Here is a 19,731-nt window from a genome sequence, read left to right on the forward strand (position 1 = left end):
ATTTTATAGAAGCAGAAACCAAAGCAGATAAATATGAAGTGACTTGGTCAGGGTCATACAGCTTTTTAGATTTGAACTCATCTTTCTAACTCCAGGACTAACTCTGCATTGTACTACAGTTAGATAGTTACCAACACAATGTATTAGATAGTTTTGTGAATTTTTTTTAACCTTTGTTATCAAGAATGACTAATTGGATAAGAAGGAGGAATATATTCAGAAATGGATGTCATATGAAAAAATGCATCAATAAAATGATAAGAAGCTTACAAAGTACTTTATAAGCAAACTCATTTAAGTCTCACAACAACCCTGTGTGGTTAATATTTTTATCCCCATTTCACAGATGAAAAAACTGAGAATGAGAGATGCTGAAGCTTGCCCATGTTCTTTTATCTGAACATAGGTATTTGTGATTCCTATTGCACTATACTTTCTACTGTACCAAGCTATCTCTCCAATCACCAAGATTTTAAGATACACTAATATGCTTGGTTCGGCCCATTTTCCATGACTGATGAATAAAGTGTACAGTGGAAGAAAGGAGCAATGGATTTGAGACCAAATAACCCAGGTTCATAGTTTAGATATTTTTTGTATATTTCTTAGGTAATCTTGGACAAGTCATTTAATTGTTCTAGATCTGTTTCCTCAATCTGCAAAACAAAAGGTGGACCATTAAGTTTTTTTTGTTTTGTTTTGTTGTAATTTAATTTAATCCTTAGTCTATGACAAATAAAATTACAAGATGGGTCAGTTCTTATTTAATACATTTTATGTAGCCTTACATTTCCCACTATAGTTGCATATTGATATGAGATATTTTCAATTTCTTGGGAAATTCTTTCAACTTATACTTTGCAAAGTTGCTCACAGAGTTTGAGATGATCACCTTAAGCCTGCTCCACTCAGGTGATTAATTCCTGAAGGCATACCTGCAAGAAGGCAACCAGGAAAGTTTAGGATCCCAGACATTAGTCAATAATGAAATATGTTCTGACGAGAAGTATGATGATGATTGAGGCCTGGACCAGGAACTTGACAGGAGTCCTACCTGTGACAAAGATTTCCAATAGTTTTACAGAATTTGTCACTAAATACTATTATCTCAATGTGTGTTTAGTGATTCACACATTCATGCTTGGGAATATGAAGGAGGTTAGATTCTCTAACATGACCAGAGATAGAAGGGACTTCAGGGCTCATTCTAATCTGAAGACCTCATTTTACAAATGAGGAAACTGAGACCTTAAGAAGTTATTAATGATTTGTCCAAATTGATAAAAGTAGTAAGTGGTAGAGACAGAGTCAAAATTTAAACCCTAGTTCTTTGATTCTAAATTCAGTAGACTTTCTACTGCACCCTACTCCCTTCTACTTTCCATGCTTCCTTCTAATTTTGAGATTCTGTGATTGATAAGAAAATGGAAAAATCTTTCTAGAAGATTACATTCAAAGGTATCACAGAGAGCCAATTTGGTAGCAATTTCCAGACCAAACTGAAGGCAAGTAGGATATGAGCATTTGACCTCCTGTATTTTCTATTTGAATCACCTCTGCATAACAGAATTTTCAAATCAGTTCAGTTCAATTCAATAATCACTTATTAAATGTATACATTATGAAACATTATTATTCTATAATAAATGCTCAGCAAGATAATTTCAGAAAGGCCTGGAGAAACTTAGATGAACCGATGCTAAGTGAACTGAGTAGAACCAGGAGAACAAGATTACACAATGATCAATTCTGATGGACATGGCTCCTTTCAACAAGATGATTCAGGCCAGTTCCAATGGTCTTTGTGATGGAGAATCATCTACACTCAGAGAGAGGGTTGTGGGAACTGAGTGTGGATCACAACATAGCATTTTCCCTTTTTTTGTTGTTTGCTTGCATCTTGTTTTCTTTCTCATTTTTTCTTTTTCTTTTTTTTTTTGATCTACTTTTCTTGTGCAGTATGGTAATTACAGAAATATGTATATAAGAATTACATGCTTATCATATATTGGACTACTTGCCACCAATAGAAGGATAGGGAGAAAAGAGAGAGAAAAAATTTTGGAACACAAGGTTTTGTAAAATTATCTATGCATATGTTTTGAAAATAAAAAGCTTTAAAAGATTAAAAAAAAAAAAAAAAAAACCTTTGATCTCCAGGAGCAATCTAATCATACATAGTGATCAAATGAAGGCCTTGACTTTTTTCAGTCAAGGAGGAAAGCTCCTGCTTCTGTAGCTTTTGGGATAATGAATTATCCAGTCCTTGTATCTCCCAGGAGATAAGGATTAATCATCAGAGTAGGATGTTAGTGGAGATTCAGACTTGGAAAATCTTGAAGGTATATTAACTGCAGTAAGAAGAAAGGAAGGAAGAAAAAAAAAAGGAAAGGAAAGAGAAAAAAAGAGGAAGGGAAGAAGGGAGGAAGGAAGAAAGAGGGAAGAAACATGGAAAAAAATTTTTACCCAAATTTCTGCTAATTAGAAAAATATGGGAAGTATTTTGGACTATGGAAGAGATCAGATGGGAACAGAGAGTCCTGGGAAAAAAGTGACTCAGCAGAACACATCTGTCAAGGGATGGATGATCATGGAAACACTGGCATTCATGACTGTGTTGTTTTTTGACAGGGATTACACACCCACTGAATAACTTAAGATGAGATGAGATAAAATAATTGCAAACCTCCTAATTACTAATAAAATTCTAGCACCTTCCACAGTTCTGTACCCTTGCTAGCCAGGATGTTGAATTAGTGGCTTACCCATTGTGGTCAAATTAGAGAAATCTCCCACAGCTAAGGCCAATAATTCGGGCATTTGGCTACAAACATATAGACTGTCACTGGTCAGAACTGTACTCATTTCTATTTTCTTTAGGTAATAAATATAATATTCTTTATAAAATATATGCAGCAAAAGCAGAGATAATAATGAAATCATTTAAAACTAAGAATTTGGACATGGTATATTGATTGACTATAAATCAATTTGTAACATAAAAAAGTTTTAAGACAACTCTAAGTTAAGCTTTATTCAACAATTATTTATTAAACATCAAGAACATGCCAAATATTGTGCAAGTATTTGGAGATACAAAAGTTAAAAACAAGACAGTGCCTGCCCTTAAGAAACTTTTTTTTTCAAAGAGTTTCCTTTATGGGGAGAAGTTTCAATTACTTTTTATTTTATTTATTCAAATACTATTTTATTTTATACAATTACTATTTTATTTTTTTTATTACAGTAACTTTTTGTTGACAGAACCCATGCCAGGATAATTTTTTACAACATTATCCCTTGCACTCACTTCTGTTCTGATTTTTCCCCTCTCTCCCTCTACCCCCTCCCCTAGATGGCAAGCAGTCCTATATATGTTGAATATGTCGCAGTACATCCTAGATACAATATATGTGTGCAGAACCAAACAGTTCTCTTGTTGCACAGGAAGAATTGGATTCAGAAGGTAAAAATAACCTGGGAAGAAAAACAAAAATGCAAACAGTTTACATTCATTTCCCACTGTTCTTTCTTTGGGTGTAGCTGCTTCTGTCCATCATTGATCAATTGAAACTGAATTAGGTCTCTTTGTCAAAGAAATCCACTTCCATCAGAATACATCTTCATACAGTATCGTTGTTGAAGTATATAATGATCTCCTGGTTCTGCTGAGACTTTTTTTCTTTTGGAGGACTATAAGATATATGCAAAATAGATAAAAAGGGAATTTAGAGATAAGTATGGGGAATAGCCACTAGGACAGAACTTTTTCAAGTCATGGACTACTTTGGCAATGGACCCTTTACACATTAATGTCTTGAAATACATAAAATAAAACACATAGGACTACAAAGGAAATCTGTACTATTGAAGTAATGGTGCATTTTTTCCCATTCAAATTAATAGATTCATGAAATTTATGAATCCCTAGTTGGATCCCTATTTAAGATTTCCTGCATTAGTTAGATCACTAAAGCCTCTTAGAGAAGCTTTTAGCTTAGCTGAGCCTTAAAGGGAAAGTAGAGGTGAGGGGAGAACCATCCAGGCACAGAAAACAATCTACCAGGGGGCCTCAAACTAAAGCCCGTGGGTCAGATGCGGCAGCTAAGGACGATTATCCCCCTCACCCAGGGCTATGAAGTTTCTTTATTTAAAGGCCCACAAAACAAAGGTTTTGTTTTTACTATAATCTGGCTCTCCAACAGTCTGAAGGATAGTGAACTGGCCCCCTATTTAAAAAGTTTGAGGATCCCTGAATGCAAATATATGGTGATAGGAAATGGAATGTTGGATACAAGTTTATAGCAAGTAGGTTAGTTTGTACAGAATTATAGATTGTTTGAGAGGAAGTAATGTGTAAATAGCCTGGAAAGATATGCTTTATTTGAAGGGCTCGAAGTGCCGAATAAATTTGGATTTTTTAAATAGATAAAATAGGGAACCATTGAATATTCTTGAGATGAGTGCCGCGACCAGACAGGTTTTAGGTTGGGTAGCTCTCCAGAAGATGAATTGGAGAAAGTTAAGGCTAGATGTAGGAGGACCATTTAGAAGATTATTGTGATTATCTTTGGCCTGAACTAGGGTGGCTGTGGTGGAAAAAAGGAAATTGAAGTGTGAGATATAGAGGTGAAATCAGCAATACTTGGCATATAACTAGATGAGAGAGGGCTAAGTAAGAATGTAGAACCTAGGATAACTCCTAGGTTGTGAACATGTGTGATTAGAAGAATGATAGTGTCTTTGACAGATGCAGGGAAATTTGGAGGAAAAGAGTTTGAGGGGAAGAAAATAAGTACCATTTTCAGACATGTTGAACTTGAAATGTCTATGGGAATTCCAAGTGATGATGAAAATGAGTAGTTGGAGATAAGGGGTCAGGGCTCAGAAAGCAGATGATGGCTAGATAGATAAATTAGGGAGTTATCTCCCTAAAAATGACTCTTAAACATGTAAGAGCTGATGAGATCACTGAGAGCCCAGAAGAAAGAGAAAGAGACAGAGAAAGAGAAGAGAGCCCCAGGTTCACTTTTGCATAAGGAGTGAGATACAGATGATGGTCCTGAAAAGGTGACAGACAAATCAGATGAATAAGTGAAGGATCACGATTAAGCAGTGTCATAAAAACCCAGAAAGGAGAAATATGCAGAAGGAGGAATTGGTCCACAATTTCAGTATCTGCAGAAAGATTAAGAAGGACGAAGATAGAAAAAGCCACTGCATTTAGCAATTAAAGAGATTATCAGTGATCCTGTAGAGTGCAATCAGTCAAATTGTAGGACCAAAAGCTAAACTGAAAGGAGTTGAGAAGTGGAAGAGGAGAAAATAGAAGCGATGAGTGTAGAGAGCTTTTTCTCAGAATTTGTGGAATAGAGGAATGCTATAGGATAATAGCAGGAAGGGATAGGAGGATCAAGAGAAGGTTTATAGGTATCAGGGAAAGAAGCACTGAATAGGCAGAAACTGGAGATTTGGAGAAAAGACACAATGACTAACTTGGCAGACTTCCAGGAGAGATAGAAAGGGATGACATTGTAGATAAAAACAGAGTAGTCAGTGCTTGCAAAAAGATTAATCTCGTTCTCTGAAACTAGAGCAAAGAAGAGAATGAGCTCGTATTAAGGCTATTTAAAGTGTAAGTGTAAAAACTGAGGAGAAAAGGGAGTTCCTAATATATGGCTTTTCATTTTAGTATGTCATGAGAATTTCTCCTACATGGGTGTGGTAAATGTAGGTTGAGGAGGAAAAGATAGTTTAGAATAGATACTGTGAGAAGTGTGATAGAGAAATCAATCAATCAGAGAAGAATAACAACACTGGTTGCTCTAGGGAGGGCCCCTTGAGATTATATAATATAAACTCATATGCTGACTAGATCATCATATCTGTGTGTTTAACCACCTGATGGTATTAGTAAGGAATCCCTTGTCTCACCCTAGGTATTAGCACCTGCCTCACTGGTATGAAAATGCTGATTGAGTGGTTCTCAGAGTTAGTGACCTTTTATCCTTTTATCCTGTTTTTCTCTGTGTTTCATTGTGGAAGGTTGTGTGATTTATAAATCTTTCCAGTTGGAATTTATCTGAGTCCCTACCCCATGGAAAGACCCCACTTTCTTTCATGAGATGGTTATTTTTCCACTGAGGACAGTCATGTAACCTTATAATGGTAGAGTCAATACAAGTAGACAACAGTCTTGGATACAATTTTTTAAAATAGTATTTTATTTTTCCAAATACACACAAAGACATTTTAACATTCACCTTTGTAAAACCTTGTCTTCCAAATTTTTCTTTCTCTTTCCTCTCCTCCTTCTCTCCTAGAAAGCAAGCAATGATATGGATCAAACATATGCAGTTCTTCTAATCATATTTTCATATTCATCATGGTGTGCAAGAAAAATCAGATCAAAAAGGAAAAAATCATGAGAAAGGTAAAAAACAAACAGGCAAACAAATAATAACAACAACAAAAATGAAAATACTATGGTTTGATCCACATTCAGTTTCCATAGTTCTCTGTCAGGATACAGATGAGTCTTTCCTTCCCAAGAATATTGAAATTACCTTGAATCACACATTGATGAAAAGAGCCAGGTTCACTACAGTTGATCATCACATAATCTTCTTGTTGCTCAGTTCAAGGTTCTTTTGGTTCTGCTCACTTCACTTAGCATTAGTTCATATAAATCTTTCCATATTTTTTGAAAACAGCCTACTCATCATTTCTCATAGAACAGTAATATTACGTTACATTCATATACCATAGCTTATTCAGCTATTCCCCAACGATGGGTATCCACTCAATTTCCAGTTCCTTGCTACTACAAAAAGGGTTACTACAAACATTTTTGCACATATGGGTCTCAGATATTATTTTTGTCATTTTCCCTGCTGACTCATTAAATTCTGCTCCATAAGTTGGCTTACTATTACTTAACCTCCCTCTACTCAGGGATCCCTTATCTTCTCCCTTCACCCTTTGCTTGCCCATCCACCTATCCCTCCCTCTTATTTCTTTATAGATTTTGGAGGGTGCTGTACCCTTCATGGTATATATGTAGTGTTGCCTATTGAACTCATTTCCTATGTGAATAGGTTTTCAGTACTATGAGCCCTCTTTCCCCCTGTAATGCCTCTGTGTCTACTCTTCCTCTGCAACTCATTTTTTATAACATGATTATTATTTTTACCTTTACTCTGCCAATCTTTCTTTTGAACTTAACTTATTGTTGATATAAATCTTAAACATAAATTATACATTTCCCATGTTAAAAAAAAATTTGTCCATTTTTGAACAGTCTGTTCATGTTGAGTTCCTTAAAATTACTCTTTGATATTGGCTCTTTATATGTAAATTTTCCATTAAGTTGTGGTTTGGTTGATAGAAAGTCCTGAAAACCTGCAAGTTCATTGAATGTCTGTTTTTTTCTCATTGAAAATTATAGATAATTTTGCTGGATATGATATTTTTGGCCACAGCTCTAATTCTTTTGCTTATCTGTAGAAATGATTCCAAGATCTGTGGTTTTTTTTTTTTTATTGTAGTTGCTGCTATCTTTGTATAATTCTAATTGTAATTCTAGTATATTTGAATTGTTGTTTTCTTGTTTCTTGCAAAATTTTCTTTTTGATCTGGAGGTTTCAAAATTTGGCAATAATATTCCTATGTGTTTTCGACAAAGGCTTTCTTTGAGATGGTGATTGGCAGATTTTTTCTATTTCTACTTTCCCCTCATGTTCTATCACTCCAGTAGAATTTTCTGATATTATTGTATCAAGGTTCTCTTTTTGGTCACAACTTTATGGCAGTCCAATTATTCTTATAATAATTGATTTTCTTGATTAGTCCTCCAGATCTGTTGTTTTTTCTTATGAGTTGTTTCACATTCTATTATATTTTATAGTTCTTTATAATCTCTTTTCTTATTTCTTAGTCTCTCATAGCTTTACTTGCTTCCCCTTGCCTGATTCTAATTTTAAAAGAGTTATTTTCACTTTTGAGACTCTCTGCTTTCTTTTCTAATTGGTTAACTTTTTTTCATAATCTTCTTGTTTTTCTTGGATGGTATTAATTTTTTCTTTAGTTTTTCTTCAATGTCTCTCATTTGATTTTTAAATTCTTTTTTGAGTTCTATAAATTCTCTCTGGACAGGGAGCCATTTCATGTTACTCTTTGGGGTAGAAGCTTTTTTTTTTTTTAACTAAAATGTTCTTTTCTGAAGATGAACACCAATCTTCATTGTTCTCATAATGTTTTAATGGTGGTTTCTTTGGCAGTTCATTTTTTTAATTAGATGTATAAATGTAAGCACCTGATGGGGAGTGTTGCCTCATGCTTCCCTTCAGCTCTCCACTTTGACCAGGAACCCAAAACCAAGAGTTCCACCCTCCTGCAAGTGCCCATACTAAGCAATGCTCCTGCCCCATTGCTTTTGCACTCACCAGGTGCTGATTCCTTCTCGTGCAGGGCCATTTCCAATCAGCAAAAGTTCACTCTCTTCCCATGCTCAAATTCCAATTTGACACTGTCCAGGAGGTGAAAGTCTCTGTGGTTCTTGCTGAGGTTTCAGCCACAACAGCTAGCCTGAGAGGTTCCCACTTGGTGTTTCTGTGGCGCTAGCTCTGAGGTGTTTGCACTTCAGACAGATTAATCTCAGCCCAGGGTCTTTCTTCCGATATTGTTGCATAGTATCAGGAAGACCCTTATTCTGCCCTAAGTCTTCTTGATTCACCCTGAGATGCAAATTTGTTCTATTTGTAGGGAAAATCAGAAGAGCTTGAAATTTACCAACCTACTCTGCTATCTTCCCAGAATCCTCCCCTTGGCATTTGCCCTAAGCATAGAATTAGTAAGCTCATAATTGGGGAAATGATTAGGAATTTGATTTAATTGGCATGGGGAATTCTCTGGTGAGGAGGAGTCAAGTTGGCACTTTCTCTGCAATTTATAGTCTTATAAGGAGTGACTTAGAATACTGAGATGCATATTTCCCAGGGTAATACAGGCAGTCTTTAAAGCTGTTACTTTACTCAAAATGCAATATTGCCTCTCAAGCTAATAAGCAGCACTTAATAAGGGGAAAGTAATAATAATTGAGAGACTGCAAGTGTATTGTTCTAGAAACCCACAAGACATAGAATCTATCTGGACTCAGAAGTACTAAAAAATATAGTTTGAATTTTTTTTAACTCCTTGCTTTTCCTCTTTGAGTAGGCAAGAAGATGCTTGTTCAGTGCTTAGCTCACTGAATTAGTAGGCAAAAATTCTGGAGGAATATGTCTTCATTCTCATGGCACAGGGACTGGACTCAATTTCTTGATGCGTTGAGGTGAAAACTGAAATTCCCACAGCAAGAGATATTCTTGTTCAATCAATCAATTAACCAATAAATACTTATTAGGTATTTGTTATGTACCAGGCATTGTACCAATTACTGAGGATATAAAAAAGAGGCAAAAGATGGTCCTTAGTCCCAAGGAGTTTGCAACTAATGGAAGCTATAACATACAAATAAATGTATACAAAGCAAGTGATATACAGAATACAAAGGAAACAACAGAGAGAAGACACTAGATTTAAAAGGTATTGGGGATGACTTCCAGTAAAAAAATGGGACTTAAAAGAAGTAGGAGAAGTCACTAGGTAGAACAAAGAAAGAAGAGGGTTTTACCAATGAGGGAAAGACAGAGAAAATGTCCTGACTGGCTTGGCCAAATCTTTTTGGACACTCCCTCACTTAATAAGTGAGTAAACATATGATCCACTATGCTACACTGTCTGTCTTAATTGCATGCATGTTCCTTAAACAAAACAAAGCATCATTAGTAAGCATTACTCACTGGTTATAAGGAGCAAAGTGTTCTATAAACTGTTAATTACTCCATAAACGAGAGCTCTGATCATAAAATGTTATACTTTCATACAATTATCATGTAAATAGACAATTTAACTTTATTGTGAAGATTTATATTCATTTAATTTAATTTTTTCTCCAATTACATGTAAAAGCTTTTAACATTTATTTTTTAAACTTTTGAGTTCCAAATTCTTTCCCTTTCACTCCTTCCTTCTCATTGAGGAGGCAAACAGTTTGATAGAGGATATACATGTGCTATAATGCAAAACATATTTCCATACTAGTCATATTATGAAGGAAAGCAGAAAACATGTCTTTTAAAAGTATGCTTTACAGCAAGAGATGCAAAGAGAAATTCCATTTAAAATTACTGTAGATAATATAAAAATATTTGGGAGTCTAACTGCCAAGACAAGGTCAGGAACTATATGAACACAATTACAAAACACCTTCCAAAAAAAGTCAGATCTAATAAACTGGAAAAATATCAAATGCTCGTACATAGGCCAAGCTAAAATAATAAAAATGACATTTCTATTTAAATTAATCTATTTATTTAGTGCCATACCAATCAAACTCCTAAGAAATTATTTTACAGAGCTAGGAAAAATAATACCAACATTCATCTGGAAGAACAAAAGGTCAGGAATTTCAAGGGAATTAATGAAAAAAATGCAAATGAAGGTGGCATAGCTATACTAAACCTAAAACTATATTACAAAGCAGTGGTCATCAAAACCATTTCGTATTGTCTAAGAAATAGAATAGTTGATCAATGGAATAGGTAAGGTTCAGAAGTTATAATAGTCAATGACTACAGTAATCTATGCTTGATAAACTCAAAGACCTCAGCTTTTGGGATAAAAACTCACTATTTGACAAAAATTGCTGGAAAATTAGAAATTAGTATGGCAGAAACTAGGCATTGAGTCAGACCTATTACCTTATACCAAGAGAAGGCCAGAAAAGGTTTAGACATAAAGAGTGATACTATAAGCAAATTAGAAGAACAAAGGATAGTTTACTTCTCAGATCTGTGGAGATCTATGGAGAAGGAAGGAATTTGTGGTCAAAAAAGAATTAGAGTGTAATATGGAATGCAAAAATGGATAATTTTTATTATATTAAGTTAAAAAGTTTTTGCCAATGCAGATAAGATTAGAAAGGAAGTAGTAAACTGGGTGGGAGGGAAATCTTTACATCCAAGGATTGTGATAAAGGCCTCATTTCTAAAATATAGAGAGAATTGACTCATATTTATAGGAATACAAGCCATTTCCCAATTCATGCATGATCAAAGGATACAAACAGAAAAATTTTCAGTTAAAGAAATTAAAATTATTTCTAGCCATATGAAAAAATGCTCTATATCACTACTGGTCAGAAAAATGCAAATTAAGACAAATCTGAAGTACCCCTACACACCTCTCAAATTGGTTAAGATGACAGGAAAAGATAATGATGAATGTTAGAGGGGATGTGGGAAAACTGGGACACTAATGTATTGTTGGTGGAATTGTGAACTGATTCAACTGTTCTGAAGCACAATAGGGAACTATGCCAAAATGTCTATCAAATTGTGTTTACCTTTTGATTCAGCAGTATCTCTGCTGAGTCTGTATTCCAAAGAGAGCATTAAAAAGGGAAAAGGACTCACATGTGCAAAAATCTTTGTTGCACCTCTTTTTGTAGTGGCAGGGAACTAGAAGCTGAGTGGATGCCCATCAGTTGGAGAATGGCTGAATAAATTATGGTATATGTATGTTATGGAATATTTTGTTCTATAAGAAATAATAAGCATGATGATCTCAAAAAGGCCTGAAGAGATTTACATGAGCTGATGCTAAGTGGAGTGAGTGGGACCAAGAAAACATTGTACAAAGCAACAATAAGATTATACAATGATCAATTCTGATGGATGTGGTTCTTTTCAATAGTGAGGTGATTCAGGCCAATTCCAATGATCTTTTGATGCAGAGAGAGAAAAAAGACTGCACTCAGAGAGAGGACTGTGGGGACTGAGTATGGATCACAATAGCGTATTTTTGCTTTTTTTGTCTTGCATTTTGTTTTCTTTCTCATTTTTTTCTCTTTTTAATCTGAAAATTTTTTGCAGCATTATAATTGTGGAAATATGTATAGAAAAATTGCATAGGTTTAATATTATTTCTCTCTAGGGGAGGGGTTGGGGAGAAGGGATGGAGAAAATTTAGAACACAAAGTTTTGCAGGGGTTAATGTTGAAAACTATGCATATGCTTTGAAAATAAAAACCTTTAATGATTAAATTAAATTATTTTACCGATTAATTAAATGATTAAAAAAGTATGCTTTGGTCTGCATTCAGATTCTATCAGTTCTTTCTCTGGAGATGGATAGCATTTTTCATCATAGATTCTTCAGAACTGTCTTGGAACTTTGTGTTGCTGAGAACGGCTAAATCATTTACAGTTGATCATTGTACAATATTTCTATTCTATGTACAATGTTTTTCTGGTTCTGCATGCTTCACTTTCCATTAGTTTGTGTAGGTCTAAGTCTTTCCAGGTTTTTCTGATAGCATCCTCCTGTGGCTGAAACTTAAATTTTAGCCTATGGGAAGGGAATATAAAAACTTGTAGGGAAATATAGCTATGTAAAAGGGTAATTGGAAAAAAAATAATTAACCAGAAAGAAAGAAATTAACCAGTAGGTACAACTGAAAAGTCTTTTTTTAAAAGAGGTTCTATTATCTTTATGTACATTAATTTTCTGTTCACTGATATCTATGGGTTGAATGAATGAGCACAAGAGTTTGCTACCCTACCCCACATTGATGCTATATGTTGAACTACTTAAAGTTATATCTTATATAGAGTCTTAAAGTTCAAACAGAAGTTTCTCAATCATGTTAAGATCATATGTGATTTCTTAATAAATGATTCCACAGATAATCTATTCAATGGTCTGATTATTAATGCTAATTAAGGCATAAAACAGAGATAATGATTATCAAAAAATTTTGCCACTATCTTGGAGGAAATTAAGTGGAAAAGAAATTCTCTATAGATGGAGAGGTCCTGCAGCTATTCCTCCTTGGACAATATTATGCTGGTTCATTGGAACATTCTTTCAATTTAGAATTCTTTCAATAGAATTTCTTTCAATCTTCTATATATTCACAAAGCTTGAATGGTTGTATTGACATTCAGTATTTTACCTTACTCAAAGTAAATCTACAAATGGATTATATGAAAGAATTCTAAAAGCAAATGTTTACTCTTTCACAATATTGACTACTTGTCTAAAAATGACAGTCTCCTGCCTCTTCCAAAACAAAAATATCCTTTTGACTACATTAATAGAAATAATGGACACACACACACACACACACACACACACACCAGAGAGAGAGAGAGAGAGCACTTTTATAGTTTCATTGAACTATGCCCTTGCCAGATAACATCAGCAGCACTGCATTCCTTTCTAGGTGACATAGTAACTAGCTAGTTAGCATTTATATGCACTTAAAGTTTTACAAATATTATCTCATTTTGTCCTTACAACAACTCTGGAAGGGAGGTGCTATTAGTATCCTCATAGTACAGATCAAGGGATTTGGGCATATAGAGATTAAGTGTCTTGCTCAGAATCATACAGCTAAATCAGATTTGGATTTAGGTCTTCTTCATTTCAGATTCATTGTGCTATCCACTGCCCCATGTAGTTGCCTGATGGTTTAGGAAGGATTTTGATAAGCCAGGTGACTAAGAGAGCCTTTGTATTCGATCCTGTAGATGACAGGGAGCTACGGGAGTTGACTGAGTAGGAGAATCATTTGGTCAGACCTGAATTTTAGTAAAATCATTCTTGTAGCTGAATAGGGGATGGATGGACCCGGGTGGAGGGAGGGAGGATGGGAGAGAGAGGAAGAAGTGTGAGGCAGGCTGATACAATTGTCTAAGTATGACTTGATGAGGGCCTATACCAGAATGATGGCAATGTCAGAGAAGTTTGGTGATATGGGATAGAGTGCTTGTGTACATAGATTGTTTTTTTTTTCCTGGTTCTGCTGGCATGTCTATAGCTTTTTAATACCATTACAACAATCCTGTGAAGTAGGTTGTGAAAATGGGGAGGTGGTAGGTATAGTGGATAAGATCGCTGGGCCTGGAGTTGGGAGGGCTCATCTTCTTGAATTCAAATCAGACACTTAGTCACTGTGTGACCCTGAGCAAGTCACTTAACCCTGTTTGCTTCAGTTTCCGCAGCTATAAAATGAATTGGAGAAGAAAATGACAAACCTCTCCAGTATCTTTGCCAAGAAGATCCCAGATGGAGTCGCCACAAGTCAGACTTGACTGAAAGGACTGGACCACAAGTTAGTGAAAACATTTAATTTTATTCTATTCAGTACAATAAACATTTATCCAGTTTCTTCTGTGACTAAGGCACCAGATGCTGGGAATATGATGACAAAAATAAAAATAGTCCCTGCCTTCAAAGAATTTACATTCTACCAGAGGAATACAATATGTACACAGATAAATACATACAAAACAATGCAAAACATTTATTTCAAGATAAGAGAGAGAACCAATAACTGGAAGGATCAAGAAGAGAATTCTCTGGAAGGTGACACATGAGCCTTGTTTTGAAAGAATCTAAAGATTCCATCTGTAGAAATGAGAATCTTGCAGACATGGTGCCTGGGGATGTAGTGTGAAAGGGGGTGAATCTTATTCAAAGGCATCGATGTGGGAGAAAAGAAAGTTGTGTCTAAGAAAAGTGCTATTATTCCCATTTTGCAGATGAGAAAATGAAAACTCAGAGAATAAAAGTCATTCGGTGGCAGAGTTGGGACCAGAATCCAAGTCTTGTATGACCTGAAATTCAATATACTTTTTAAAATAAAACTTTGTTGAAATATAAGCATGAGTCAAAATAAAAGGCTCTTTTATTTTTCTGACTACTAGTAGATCCAGAACTTCATTTTTATATATCAGACTTTCTCCCTTCTTGTTATTGATCATCCTTTGTTTTCCAAGAGGACCATTGACATTATGGGGTGATATCTTGACACTCAAGTGAATTGGATTTAAGTGAGGCAGAGTTGCACAAAGGTCAGCCTCACTTTCAGAATCGTACAAGTCTAGTGACAAGACAAAAGTCATGGTGAGTGATGATGGCCCAGGATATAGTGCATGGTCCTAGTGTCCTTGATGTCCCACCAAACTTTGCACTCTACAATGCCTGCCTCAGCTGCCCTGATGGCCATTGGATGGATGGGCCATGTTCTCATGTTGCCCATTCCACTGATCAAATTCACATTCTTGGGCTACGAGTCTCCCTAAATTACTGACCCTTTTGAGGTCTCAACCTGAGTTATCCCATCTGCTGAGATGGTTTTACAAGGGTATGGCCGCTTTGCATGGTGTAGCTTCCTGGAGTCAGAAGAAGAGTCAGAAGAAGATTCTGTACCAGCTGATAACAGAGGGAAAAGGAAAAATAAAAACCTGAGGATTTTACTTAATGATATCCCTGTATTTTAGTACTTTAAATATCCTAGCAATCTGAAATGAGCTTCTTGTTACTGAGAGATTCAGACCGCTACCCAGTGAGAGCAGGAAGTTCTTGACTTCTTGCTTCTGGTAACAAAACTCATATTAGTTTAGCCTATAATCCAACAACCTGCCTAAATGTCTTTTCTCACATCTTAGAAGAGGAGTAAATAAATACATCTTAATAATGCTTTATATTTGTATAATGCTTTGCAGTCTTCAGTTTGCTTCCATGTTCATTAACTTATTGGATCCTCAGACCAATCCTAGGGAGGTAAACAGGGCAGAGTTCTTCATAAAAGTTAGGTAATCTGCCTAAAGTCTCACAAACAGTGTTGGGGCCAGGATTACAACCAGTGTCTCAAGGAGATACAAAATGATGAGAAGGACAATACTTTCCTCTACATCATCATGCACTGCTTCTTATGAACACAAATACTTTCTGCCACAGCACAAAGAAGAAACCATGGGATTAGGGAAAGGTTACACGTAGACCCATTTATCTTTTCAGGGATTCATTTGAATGAGGCCAGAATGAGTTGATCCAAACACTGGCCAGAGATTCAAGTGAAGATTGCAATAGATTAGGGTTCTTTTCTATTGGACTGAGATCTCTCTGCAATTGGATAATTTTCTGGAGACATTTCTTCGATATTCCCTTTCAGAGATCAATCCTAGTATACTTATGTAAACAACAGTATAGGACTGAGAAATTTTTTACTTGTGTTTCCTTGTCCTTATTCCCCTGTCTGTCCCCACCCCCACCCCAACCACAGTAATTTCCAGTACTATTTTTATAAGTAGTTTAGAAAAATTCTCATGGGTGGAGCAGCAGAGATGGTCAGAATCTAGGAACCAGGACAGGTCAATACAGGGCCCAAAGCTATCCACAGAGGCAGTGGCAAAGCTGATGGTAAAAATGTGTGTGTGGTTAGCCAGAATCGACTATTGATTATAGTCTATTAGATTATAATTATATAATTATAGATTATAGATTATTGAAATTTGGGTTCCCAGAAGATGTATCTCCTCAAAACTGTAGGAATAACTCCATAGTGTTAAAGTGTCTTTTTAATGCTGTTAGCTCAAGCCCCCTTTCTGGTGTGTATTTGCCCAATGCCAATCACCCATTTCTACTGAATATCTTCTCAAAATCACTAATTCAAATAATTAAATCCCACTATCCATTTAACTAATTAACAGCTTTTCACAAAGGGTATATTTGCTGGAAAGATAGAATAAGAACCCAAAGTACAAGTAAAGTATTTCATAAAGTAAAATACAAATCTTTCCGAAGTATCCCTCTTCCAATGGAAGACATTCTCCCTTCTCCTATCACAAAGCCCTGGTGATAAGCTGTTGTTTCTTACAACCATATGGAGTTGGTTTTTTCTTCAATTGCCATAGAACAGAAAAGCCTGTTAATGTTGCAGCAATGCACAGTAAGAATATATTTAAAATAATCGCCACACTTTTATAGTATAAACAATACACTACACTCTTAAAATTTTATCATGTAGGTTCAATATGTGTTCTATAATCTCATAGTTTGCATAGTGAAACAGGCTTATTTTTAAGAAATACAATTTAGTGAAGCTCAAGTTGATTGCATTTCACTATATTCTAAAGAATAAGAAAGTAAATTAAGTAACTAAATAAATCTGTTTCAAAATAAAATTTCACATATTTGCATTTTTAATCTTATTCACAGAAAACAAAAGTACATAACTTGTTATGCATGCTGTTCTCACGGTACTTCTGACCCAGTCATATGCAGGACATCTGGAAATGAAAATTCATGAACAAACTTGACATAAAAGAAGCACTGACTGTATAGCATCTGTAAATGTGTTAATGACGCTCATGGTCCTTCAACAGTCACCCTTTAGTTAGTATGAGGAAAAATAAAGTTTTGCTTTAAAAAAAAAAAAAGAACTTATAGAGTCTGAAGGCAAACTGAAGTATACTATTTTTCTCTTTTTTTTCCCCATATCTTTTGGTCTGTGTTTTCTTTCAAAATATGAGCAATATAGAAATATTTTTAAATAATTCCACATGTATAATCTATATTAAATTATATGCTGTCTCAGGGAGGCATTGGGAAAGAATGGAAGGAGAGAATTTAGAAGTTAAAATTTTAAAACATGAATGTTAAAAATTGTTTTATGTATTTCACAGGGAAATATAAAATATTATTTTAAAAAAAGAAGATATGAGGCAGCTTGATATAGGGGATTGGGCACTGAATGTGATTTATTAGCTGTGAAATCCTAGGCAAGTCACTTAAATCCTCTTGTCATCTGTAAAATGAAGGATTTGGCCTGTGTAGTTCCTGTAAGTGCTGATTCTATATCTCAGTTAAAGTTTTTATCAAAGAAATAAAAAACAAAATGGTCACTTTTTCCTGAAGTTTACCTAGTAGTGTTATGCCTGTTGATCCCATGGCTCTAGATCATGATATTACTATTAAAGGTTTAACCAAACATGATATGAGCCTCCAGGAACCTCCCCTTCCCCAAATGGGATTCTTAAGGTGATTATTCTGATGCTAGATATGGTCCAGATGCAGAGATAGTTCTGAGTAAAGCAGATGGAAATGGGGAAAGGGAATAAGCATTTATTAAATAACTACTGTGTGCCAGGCAGTATACTGAGTGCTTTACAAATATTATCTCATTTCCTCTCAGATGGAATGTCTTCCCTCTTCCCATTCTTGTAAAGATGATTATTTCTGTTCTTAAGGACAAAGAAGAGATTCACTGTGGGAAGTATTAATTTATGATGGTATCCAAAATGCTAAAGTTGCTTAATCATCTTCCTTTTTCAGCTGGGTTGGGCATTGTTGATGTATTATAGCCTGGAAATGGGGTAAATTATAATACTAATTGAGAAATGATGGAGGCTATGTATTGGCCAACCACTTTCACCAATAGTGTTCCAACCTTAATTTCCCAAGAGTAGCTGCTATTGTCCTTGTTCAGATTATGGAGCAGAATGGTCAAGTGAAGTCACTTTATCCTTGATTTATATATGGAATTATCATTTATTTATGATGGCTTTTGGCATTTCTCTCAGGTAACTCTTCCAGCTTTACCTCCTTAGCTGGTCAGCTTCTATTTGTGAAGGGTCTACCTTGAACTTTCCCAGGATTCCTGACCTAGACCTTGACTGCTGCTGAGGAAGATTATATGTATATGGATTCTCAATTGAACCTGAGCTTTCATTGGGCACAGAACTAAACACTACAAGCTTACAGGGAACATGTTCAACCCTGATGCTTGCCACCATATACTCCTTCTCCTAGGATGGGGGATTAAGGGGAAGAGTCAGCATGATATAGTGCAGAAGTTCTTGACTTTTTTATATTGTGGACCTTTTGAGGAGCCTAGTGAAGTTTACAGAGCTCTTCTCATAATAATGGTTATAATTGAATAAAATAAAAAAACAGGATTATAAAGAAAACTAATTTATAATGAAATATCATTATCAAAAATTTTTTAAAGTGTATAGACCTCTCAGGTAAGAGCCACTAGTGTAGGGGCAGCTATTAGTAGGCACAGTAAATAGAGCACCAGCTCTGGAATCAAGAGGACCTGATTTCAAATGTAGTCTTGGATACTTACTAACTGCACTGGGCAACTATTTAACCCCAATTGCTTCCTGCTCAAAGCAAAACAAGTTTTTTAAACACTCCACCTCGTTAATGTAGTAGGGAAAGGTATAGATTTAAAGCTAGTTGACTCAGGTTCAAAAGCCAGGTCTTCAGCTCCCTAACTGTGCGATGTTGAACAAATCACTCAACCTTTCTGGGTTTTACCTTCCACATCTGGAAAGTGAGAAGATAGAATTGTTCTAACCCTCTAAGGCTCAACTTAAATCTATTAGTCTAAGATACTAGGATACAGTAAGTTCAACAAATTCACTCCATATTTCTCAAGAAATGCAGACTTCAGGAGAATAATTACTTTTTAAAAAATTTAGTAGATTTAAATTGTAGGATCAAAGAAAAAAGAAACTTTTTTTTAGGTCTTTTAATTCCAATTTAACCTGCATTGGTTTTTTTGTAGACCATAAATATATATATTTATTTCAAAATTTACATGTCTTTACAATGGATATATCTAGATTTCTTCTGAAAATAGCTAATAGGCTTCTTGAACTCTTATAGAGAATATGATCATAAAAGCATAACTTTCATTTATCATCTTAGTTGGAGCATCCAAAGGATGATCAGTTTCATAGTATGTTTATTCTTCCAAATCATACTGTTAGAATTTTTACAAGGTGCTAAGTCAGTGGAATTGATAGAGACAATGGTTGTTTAGTAGGGTGC

General features: G+C 35.2%; 1 long non-coding RNA gene across 1 annotated transcript; it reads left to right on the forward strand.

Annotated features, from left to right (window-relative positions):
* The first annotated feature begins 14,179 nt into the window (after nucleotides 1–14,179).
* Nucleotides 14,180–15,012, forward strand: LOC105750508. Its single transcript, XR_004233984.1, has 2 exons — nucleotides 14,180–14,218; nucleotides 14,649–15,012. It is a non-coding gene; the product is annotated as an uncharacterized LOC105750508 (long non-coding RNA).
* The last annotated feature ends 4,719 nt before the right edge of the window (nucleotides 15,013–19,731 follow it).

This window comes from Sarcophilus harrisii, chromosome 4 (genome assembly GCF_902635505.1).
Source record: "Sarcophilus harrisii chromosome 4, mSarHar1.11, whole genome shotgun sequence".
Taxonomy (NCBI): Eukaryota; Metazoa; Chordata; class Mammalia; order Dasyuromorphia; family Dasyuridae; genus Sarcophilus; species Sarcophilus harrisii.